This window comes from Pinus tabuliformis, chromosome 5_1 (genome assembly GCF_031772625.1).
Source record: "Pinus tabuliformis cultivar Carrire ecotype Pingquan chromosome 5_1, CPIR1, whole genome shotgun sequence".
Classification (NCBI taxonomy): domain Eukaryota; kingdom Viridiplantae; phylum Streptophyta; class Pinopsida; order Pinales; family Pinaceae; genus Pinus; species Pinus tabuliformis.
Window position 1 is genome coordinate 676,581,426 of NC_142305.1, and position 10,938 is coordinate 676,592,363.

Below are 10,938 nucleotides of genomic sequence, written 5' to 3' on the forward strand. Positions count from 1 at the left end.
AAGGTAAAACAAGGGGTGCATACCGGGCAGCCATGACTCAAGGTGGATTTGAAAGAACGGTTGGACTACTAGGGTTTAATGGAGTGGTTGATGGAGAAGTAGGGGTAATAGGTGTTTGATAGGATATGATAGGTTGAAGGGGAAGGGTAGGTATAAACTAAGGTTGGGAATGAACTTCAGAGGTTGATGGGAATAATGATGAACTGAGGGTAGTGGACGTTGTTTCAGAAAACTCAGGGATCTTAGCAGTAGCAAGGGATGATTGAGGAGAATTTAGGATATACTCATCAATTGACCGGTTTTCCTTTTGAATTTCAAGATCTGCAATAAACTCCAGGTCTAGAACAATATCGTCAAGTGCACTTTCAGACCTGGTTCTGAATAAGGAAAGGTCAAATGATAGATCAAATGGGAGGTCTTCCAAAGACAACCACTGGTCAGGGCAAGAATCTACTTTTATTGAAGGTGCGGGACTGACTGAACTTTCTTGTTTTTTGAGTCTTCTTGAAATCAAATTAGGATTATCCACTACTGGGGTAGGATTGGGATCAGGATTGGCCCTAGTGTACTTTCTCGAAGCCAGTGTGCTCAAATTTCAAAGTTTTTTATATTGCTTTACAACTTTCTATTTCAGCCTAGTAAATTCTAAAACTCATCATCCAAAGTTCAAGAATTTAAATGAAAGATATTACCGGGGTGATTAGTCTTTCTTCCCTAGTATGGTCACCACTATGTTATCACCTAGATTGACCTTAGGCTGAAGGGAGGCAATGCCAGGGTAACCACAAACCAAGCTTAGCCAAGTAACTAGCCCTACTAGGCCGGGAGAGGGCTCTCTCCTTATGGATCTCAGTCAAGGTGACTGTATCAGGTAAATTATTTTAGGATAGGTATAGTAGCTCGAGAGTTTCGATTGAATTTTGTCAAGGTTTTGCTGGATCAGGAGGAGTTGGGTAGTTTAGGTTTGGGAAATTGGGTCAAAAATGTAGGGTGTTCTATGGGGCAAGGTATGCATAGGCTTTAGCACTTTAGGGCTTGATGAGGTGAGATGTTTAAGACTGGTGAGAAGCTAATAAGGGCATGTGACAATCATGGATCCTTCTTAAACAATAGAAAACATATAAATGTGAATATTTTCCCAAAGCAGAGCAGTGTTGTGATGGATTCTGCCTATCAACTTGAAAACATCACTAAGAAGCAATGGAATGATTAATGAAACACACAAAACATTCTCACATATGATCACAAAAGAAGAAACTGTACTAAAACTCCATACCACATGGATCACATAAAAATAGCTGCAATTCTTATTAGTCTCCTGCCAAACTTCTTACAAAGATGTACAATCAAGGTCTGAGCATCCAACTGAATCCAACACTTTACAATGAGGAAGAAGAAGAAGATATAGACATTTTTTCAACCTTCTCCTATCCTCAGGGGTCGAATCCCCAAGATGAGGAGCTAATCTAACCAACACTGAACAAGGAAACAAGAATATAGGCATCTCAACAACTTGCCTCTAAAAGTGAAAAACTGATTCATTTGAGCTCAAACTAACTCCTAAAGCAATGAATCTACCTTCTATTACTATTTATCCATAATATTTACAAGCTATGACATCATTTACATAGGTAAATTATCCACCATGAGAGAGAATACATGAAAAACAGTAAAAAAAATTCAGAAAATGATCATCCTGAGCAAAATTTCCCAACGCACAGTGCCACTTTCAGGTCCCTTTTGGAGGCCTTCCCAGCATCAAAATTGAGCCCATGATAGCTCATTGGAAAGGTATTCAAGTCTACTTTTTGTAACACCTACAATTTCGGAATTTGGAGCTCATTTGACCACTCAAAAATTGTTTCCCCCAAGACTACTTTTGTGTGTCCAAAAAGTGGCAGAAAGGTCATTTTTAGGGTGTTTTTGGACCTTTTGGTGAACCAGTTCTGCCCCAAAAACTTTGAAAATTGATAGGGTGCATGTACTCACTACTTTGAATCCAAAAATTCAAGCCATTTCCTCATTGGGTGCCCCTAGGAAAAGTGCAGCGCCGATGGCGCTGCGCTTCTAGGCAGTTTTCCTGTGTGTGCAATTTCAAAATTTGCAAATGACCAAAATTTCTCCAAACTTGTCCAAAATTGGTGTGAAGCACCACCATAATGTGCTTTGATGAGCCAAGGAGGCGTCATCCAGCATTCTAATTCTATCCTCCTCTTTCTTGCCTTTCAAGGCCCGCCTTCACCTAGCTTTCATTTTCTTGACCCTCATGTTGCAAATCTTGTTGCAGGTCTTTTAATGATAGGCCATGTGTCTGATCATCTTGTTGTATTTGTTAGCCTTCCATAACAACTTATCAAGGTGTAGGTTAACTCTCTCAAGCCAAGTCTCCCTATCATTTTCAATCTCCTGCTCAATAGGAGTCAATGTGACTTGTGTCTCTTTGCCACTTTGCCTTTTTGCCTTGAGCATTTCTAACTCCATGAAGACTTCTTTTGTCACTCAACTGTTTGTTTTCTTGCTCTAAGTATGTAATGACATACTTGGCCCTCTCCAAATTGTTTGACAAAGCTTGCACTTGAGCTTCCCTTTCCGATATGATGATGTCTTTGATGGTTTCTTTGTCCTGAGCCTCTAAGTCAATGATTTCAACTCCATGACGAGTATAATGCTGCTCCAGCTCATCATGCTCAGTCAAGTCAAAATCCCTTTCCTCCTCATCATCAAGACTCTACTCTGGCATCTTTTCCTTGCTTTTTCACAGCTGCTGCACCTGTACCTATTGTGTCGATAGAGAAGGTAAAGTCCCTTCCACATCCTGTGGAGCTAGCATTTGCCTATGAGCTGATGAAGAAGGCAAGACCCCTACCACATCCCATAGAGAAAACAATTGCTTATATGCTACAAATAATCTCCTAGTGCCCCTCTGATATGTCATGTAAACGGGCACCTCAGTAGTTCTTGTCTCCTTGGCTTCCTCATCTGTTTTTACTTGGCTAGAAGTTCCTCCTGCTTCTTGAGACACTGGCGGAGGGATTTGAGGACCCCTGAAGATCTCATGAGAAATAAAGGTCTCCCAAGAGATGTTAAGGAGACTGAGATGATGGAGAACAATGATCTTGATCAGAGAATAATGATAAAGACTACTCATCTACTGAGGGTATGGCTTCTTCTGCACAAAATGAGCCATCTTCTCAATGTTCCTAAACAAGAAATAAGGGAGGTTCAAAATCCTCACCTAGGTAAAATGCATGAGAACCCTGATGTGATATGTGTATAGCCTGGAGAATCTGCCCTCACAAGTGAAATATTTCATGATGATTTTCATCATGGGGACATACTTGTTTTCAAGAAATCTGAAAGGAAACAATCTCTTCACCTTGTTTCTATACTGGGGTTTGATATAAGGCTCATAATAGTGTTCATCTAGGTCCTGGGCCTTGTACCACTTCTCACCAACATTAGGAATCCTGGTTGCATCTGAAATGATGGAAGGTGAGACTGTGAATGTCACCCCAGCAAGAGTGACTTTGTTGTTCTGAAGATGAGCTACAAAGAGTCTGGTGAGCTCTAGGTGGTATTGGACTCTCTCTACTTGTTCAAAAAACTCAGAGTAGCCAAGATATCTGGAACATGAAACAACCAACTGAGAAGCCTGCAATTCCTTAAGGTTTGATGGCTCTTCTCTAATAATCTTGCCTCCCTTATGAGGATTTCTTTGTTGTCTAGTTCTCTCTGCTGAGGTATCATTGTCTGTATTTTCCTCCTCATATTCCCAGTCTTCTCTATCCATGTTTGCAAGGTCTGAGGTTGTACACTTCTAGAAAAGGGATAAGGGTAATGAATAGGAGTGTTTTAGGAGTGAAGGGATGTGTTAGGGTAGACTAGAAAATGAAGGGTAAGATGTGAATTATGAGAGTGAGGGAGAGGGGTTTTAGGATGAGAGAATATAATTAGGGGATATGTATGGAGGGGATATGTAGTGATGTAGGGAAGAGATTTAAGTTTTAATGATAGGTGATGGGGACAAACATAGGGTTTTAGGGTTTTTAGGATAATATGGAGTGAAACTAGGGTTTGATTTTTATCATGGTAAAATTCTTACTTTAAGCCTTGCATTTGCAAATGTAATGATGAATTAAAGGGAGTATACTTACTTGTTAAAGGGATGAAAGGGTCAATTAAGAGATGAGAGGAGGTTTGCTTGAGAAATGGGAGGGTTTCTGGCCATTCTTCTCAACATGCAGTGCCACCCTCAATGCATAGCACCAGTGTAAAAATACACTGGGCAAATTTTCCAGACGCACAGTGCCAGCCTCTATGCGCGGCGCCAAGTCTTCAACGCGTAGTGCCGACTTGCCTTGCCTAGAAGCGCAGCGCCAAGCTCCCAATGCCCAAAACTCCCTCAAGCTTGCCTCTTCTTCTCACTTTTTGATTTCTTGTTTGCTAAATGAGAATAATGATCTTTGAAAGTGAAATGTGAGGGCTTGAATAGGAGAAGATTTTGATTTTTCACTTGAAAAAAACCCACTTTTCTAATGTTCCTTATTCTTTTTCAAAACTCTGTTTTAATGCATTTTCTTCTTGTATCTTTGCAGGTGGATAAATGCTCAATTTGACTTGAATTTTGCAGTGTTTCTTTGTCTTGCAGCAAGGAGAGATGCTCGGGTGTAGCTAAGATCAATTATTACATATAGTGACTTAAAATTACATATGAAATACAAATAAACTTAAATACTCTGTTTTCACCTCAAAACATGGTTTTGAGGTGAAAATTACATTAGGTTGAAAGATAATAATTTTCAGTGACTATGACTTATAAGCCATCATGCTTGATTTATTGACCATCCTCATACCCTAGCTAACCTTTATTTACATTTTAAAATTAGTTTCTTGACCTTGGTGATGAAACCCTAAGAACTAATGAAATCATGCCCTATGACCTAATGAAATCATGCCCTATGACCTAATGAAATCATGCCCTATAACGTAATGAAATGGACTGCAGATTGATTATGAAACCAGAACTGAAGAAAATCTAAAGAAGGATCAGCAAGTATAGTCTATGAGGGAAGAATTTGGATTTGCCAAAGAGAAAAAACAACCATCAGTGCATCAGTATATCATGACCTAATGGAATGATGCAAATTTTTCAGTATGGGACTCCTAAAATGAAAATGGAAAGAGCGCATTTTGATCCCTGATGGAAATATGCAGATACTGACACTAACAATATTACTAATAGAGCTAGAGAATTCGTTGCAGATAGGCGCTAAGACCAGGCGTACCATTTCTGATAACATATAGAGGACATTGGATAGTGCGCATGTTGAATTGCTTGGAGATATTTGTAGATCACCTCCATTGCCTCATGACCCACCAATTCCATTATATTATGATTCATATCTTGAGAGTCTAAGGTGTGACCAAATTTTGTCATATGCATGTACATGTCATGATCTTATCTGTGACACTTGGAGGGTTCACGACCCACGTGACACAAACCAAGTACATGTATATGGAACTTTTGACTATTATCGTCAAATTATATATTATTTATTTAATAAGTTTGTATTAGAATTCATTTATATTAACTAGTTCATGATAACATGCATACACAACTGTTGGTTGTGTGGGGCCTGACCCAGGTTTAGCGTTAGTTAGCAAAGAAATCCCTACACTACTGGCCCTTTCGGCATTATCCCATAGAGCGCGAACCAAGGTCTCACCTGAAGCAATATGGGGAGATGTTGGAACCAAGTTTCCGCACCCTAAGATGGTCGTGATGTCGTTTTATACCCTATGTTCCTGCTTTCGCACAAGTCGCTAAGCTCTCGGGCTCTGTCAGTCTAGCCCTTTATTCCGTCCTTCAGTACCTCCGTGAATGAGTACAATTGACCTTCACACAACCCTAACCTATGCTTCAGGTACTTCTGCGCTGCTGTGACAGCATATTGTACAAGTTTCCAAGTTATCTTAAGTGATTTTTATATCTTACTAAACAATCATAGTTAGCATCGCGTAAATAGATATTCTTACTTGCGTTCAATTAACCAACATAATTACAAACATTCGCGCATCACATAAGCATTGTAAATGAAATCCATACCCAATATGACAAGATGTATTAACAGGAAATAAATACACAGGAATTGCGGAATACTTCTCTTTATTGATATCTTCATATTATTACAGACTCTATCTGCCTTACGCACACAACTGCAGGGGTCCACACACTTAGCTGCAGACTTCTACCCTAGCCTCTGTGCACTCAGCTACAGAGCCTCTACCTATGCCAAGACCCGGAACTTAGACTTATCTACCAAGACTTCAAGCCTTATCTTCTACTCTCAAAAACCTTATGACTCCTTAGAGTTTACTTACTTAGCTCTTTTTATACAATCCCATGGTCCGCAAACCATGGGTAGACCTTTACAACCAACTTTTCACTTTACAAAATAAGGGCGGACAACCCTTTATGAATCATGACACCTTCACGCTCCGTGACCACAAAATGTGGAGACTTTACAACTTTATTAGAAAACTTGACCCAAAACATGGGCTTTTAGCCCCAAAACTATTCTTTGGGGATCCTGTTCCCAACAGGCCCCCAACACAAACACTGTGACTCACCCTCGAGTCACTCTACGGGCATGGAGATCTTAGCACAAAGACCTCCCAGCTCAACATGTATGACACAACCTTGAAAGTGCATTGTGCGACTGCTTGCTTTGCTTCTTCAACCATCTACTTAGTCACTACTCCTGAAGTGTCGACCTGAAGCTTTTGTTGAGTTGCCTACAAACTCGTAATATTTCCTTCAATAGAGGTCATAGCCACATAAGCCTCATCCAACCAGGGCTTCAGTCACGCCTTCAACACTTCCTCCTTGTGTTACATTGCATCTACCTGTTCTTTCAACTGCTTGGCCTCCTACAGCTTTTCCAGTCTCTGTGTGAGCGCAATGGTTGTGTTGTGCCTTTGACCTCATCATAGCATTGCTGCAATTCTCGCGCTTCTATCTCCAGTCGCTGTACATTAGGGTCCTCCTGCAAGCTCATCAAGACCTAAAATGACTATTCAAAAAGTTGTGTGCACTCTGCTACTGTGCTATCGACCGCCGCTATTGCTTTTGTGACAGCAGTTGCATGCTGCTCCTTTACTTCTGGCAATGTTGAAGGCTAGGCCTTCAACTATAGTTCAGTGATCTATAGGTTTAACTCCAGCTGAACCCTAGCCATCTATGTGCAACCGTCACGCACCCCTATAGCTAGTTTGCGGACGCGCACCTCGACCAATTCTTCCTCCGGAATGGCCAACTCTGGGACCATTCGGCATGCCTCCTCCACGACCTGAATTATACGCTTGTCTGATTGGTTACCTCGGTTATGACAGTGATGGCAGAGTCTCTCTATAGGGCCATATGTTCATTATTAATCCTCTGATCACTGATCACCTGTAGGGCATGGTGCTCGCGGGCCCTCAGCTCCGCGATCACTCCATCCTGCAATAGATGGAGCACCTCGCCAAGGAGCACTACCAAATTCAACCCCACTCCCTTGAGGTCACTGACAGTGGGCTTGTCATTGTCATTCTATGTGGTCAGTGCTCTATCGGGCAGCACTATTGCGCTGGAGACCTACATGTACAGCATCTCGAAAGCTTCTAAACTGCTGATAGCAAGGCTGGTGGATACCACGCTAGCCTGTGACGTGTGGGTCTGCAGCTCCTAGAGACCTATCTGGATGGCCCCCAATATTAGTATCTGTTGCTACTCAAACTATTGTAGGGCCTCCATGGTGACATCCTGCACCGTGTCTCCAATGTCATGCAAATCACCCTCTGTGAGGGTGATTGGGTCCAGCAACATCTTAGTGGCCTTGGATTTCTTCCTCGACCCTCCTTTCTCTTGTTCCCTTGGACTCTTGATGTGGGCAAACGTCTCCTGCAGGTCCGCGTCGTGCTGCTCTCTCTACTCGTCCACCTCTTCTTCTGTCTCGGGCAAAGGCAACCTCGCTTCTTTGTGAGAGCCTCACTCTATTCCACCTGTTTGCTTCTCTATCTACTAAGTGGCATCGCGCTCCACCTAGGCCTTGTCAGTGGCCTCCTTCTTCCTCTTCTTGACCAGCTGTGCCATCTTGAGCTTGGCCTCCTCCTTCTTGCACTGCGTTGCAGACTTGCTTTCTCCCACCACTAAGTCTGATGTAGCACGCCATTCTATCAGATAATGATCAGGCACTGCATCAATTGCGTCATCCGTTTCCAAGTAAGGCAAGTCATACCATGTCTGTGCAGGGTCCTTCCACGCCCTGATCGACACATGGTGAAAATCTTCCTTGAACTCCGCATAGCCTTGCAGGTTGGAAAACACAGTAGGTGACAACCGCGGTTTGTGATTGATAGCCATGTGGATGTTCATCTCCATCAAGATCTAGAAGATCTTGTTGTCCTTGATGCATTGTGCATCCTTAGTCGCCCATAGCGAAGTATACTTCGCTACTTCTAGTAGTTCCAGCACGACTGAAGGGAATTGACTGTCTTCTAGCAGCTCCCATGCTACTAGCACAATCGATAGCAAGAGCCACGTGTAGTGGAATGTCTTGCTTAGCTCCTGTGCCCCGGGATAGTTCGCAAGGAAATCACCACAAAGATAGTGCGCCCAATTGAACTGGACTCCTTCGGCACACTGGGCTGCTAACGCAATGACAGGTGCAGGCACCTCATCGGTGCAACACTTCCTCATCACTTTCCCATCCAAAATCTGCATGGCCACCTTTACTATAGGGTCACTGATACTTGAGATGGTATAGCCCCATGGCTTCTTCACAAGCTTAAATTTTTCCTTCATGGCCTCCATGAGGGCCTGCTCGCCACCCTTTCAACCAAATATCATGGCTGGATTTTCACCTGTGTAAGGCAACCGCATGATCTTGTGGATCAATCTATCAGTGATGGGTATTGGCTCCTCCAGCCACAGACACCCATCATGCACCAAGCATAGCAGCTGCTTGATGACCAATACTGTAATCGGGGTGTGGTTGTAGTGCAGCACCCATAGCAGGTTGAGAAGACCTGCCTTGTCTACTCCCCTAAGCCACTTCCGCGGCTCTAATGCGGTCATCCCAGTGGTTGTATCAATAATGCGGTGCATCAGCTGCTCCGTCGCTAAGTGTGGGAACTTCTCATGGTCAGCTAAGTCCTAGTCTTCAAGCTTTAACAGAGGAACCCACCCCAAGCGCGGTCCTTCAAAAACAATCTCATCCGGCAGTAGAGGGGTTTGCAAGGGGACCTTGCTTTCATCGATATCTTTTGGCACCTTGGTCTTGCCCTTGCATGGAGGGACATACTCAAGCAATCAAGTGATAGGGTCAGCACCCTGGACTTCAACTTCCTCCACGTCTATCCCCACGTCCTCATCATCCATCGGATTCCTTCAATTTCTTCCTCCTTCAGTTCCAGATTGATGGCTTTGCCCTTTTCTTGTGTGGTGGGCTTGTCCTTTGGTGGGTTTCTTCTCGGCAAGGTGTGCATCGTTATTGCAGGCTGCTTGCCTTTCTTATCCTTTGCACTCTCCTTGGTTAGGGTCGTTTTTGTTCTCGGCGTCTGTGGCGATTTCAAAACTTCTACTAATACTTCAACGACCTCTGGAGCAGCTTCCTCTGCCTCCATAACAACTTCTGACACAGCCTCTGATGAGTGCCAGTATTGCAGCAAGGATGTTGCAACTCCTGGGCTACCAACTTTACTTATCAACCTGGGGTTCGTACAAACTTGGAGGTGACAGTGTTGTATGCACAAGTAAAAGTGATGGTTCTACCTGTTGTCATTGTTCAGCTGGCGAGAGACCACTGGGGTTCTAAGACAGACTTCTATAGAGTTAGAAGAAGCTTGATTCTTTGATGGAAGAAGGGCAATTCTACTCTAAGGGAGTTACTCTACTGCATTAATGGAAAAAAAAAAAAAAAAACATGTAATGTTAAACCACACCATACTCTAATTAACCATTTAAGAAGTTATGCTAAGAAGAATTGCTAAATCAACACTAAATAAATGCTACTATCTAAGTTGCGAAAGCAAAAAACATCAAACAATACTAATGTGCAAGCAAAGAAACTAAACTAAATATGTTTTCACTTTTTTTGTTTTTTTACGCAAAATCAAGTATGCAAACTAATTGTTATTGTGGAGGTGACAGGTGGATGGAAGGTGTTTGAGGATGGCTAGAAGGTTTATGAAGTGGTTGGATGGTGTGGAGGGGTCCTAGGATGCTTTTTGTGACTTCCTAGAGGTTTCCCATCAATTCGACCTCAAAACAGGTTGTTTCAGGAAAACCTACAAGATGTACTAGAAACCTAAAGGATGATCCTGTAGGAATTATAGGAAACCTACAGGATACAGCCGAGAGCTAATTGTGAGGTGTTGGAGGTGTTGGGAAGCTTGGGAGAGGCATGTGATGGGTGGAATGGAGTGTTAGAAGGTCTAGGAGCACTCAAGAGTCAATATCCAAGATAAGAGATGGCTAGATTCTCTCAATGTATTTAGGAGAATTTCAATGAAAAATGATGAAAACTAGTGAGGGTGATGGTGAAACAAGGGATGGCTAAGGTGGATGAAGTGGAGAGTGGCTACTGGTTATGACGTCTTGGTCTCCTCTCGAAGTACCTGCTCTGCTTAAAATATGTGTGTCTTCCAAAAACTATGCAATAAGATACATTTTCATAAACTAGAAAAGCATGAATCAATTGCCTATATTATGCATGAAAAAAGTTGTTGAAGGGAATGAAAGCATGAGTGATATCTTATTACAAAAATGGAGATGGAAAAAGATGACAATGAAATTTGCCTTGCAACATGAACCAAATACTGAATCAAAGACAACAAACTCCAAAGCTCATACAAGAACTAGAAATCTGTGTTTTTGGGGTTGCTGAAGGGTCCCTT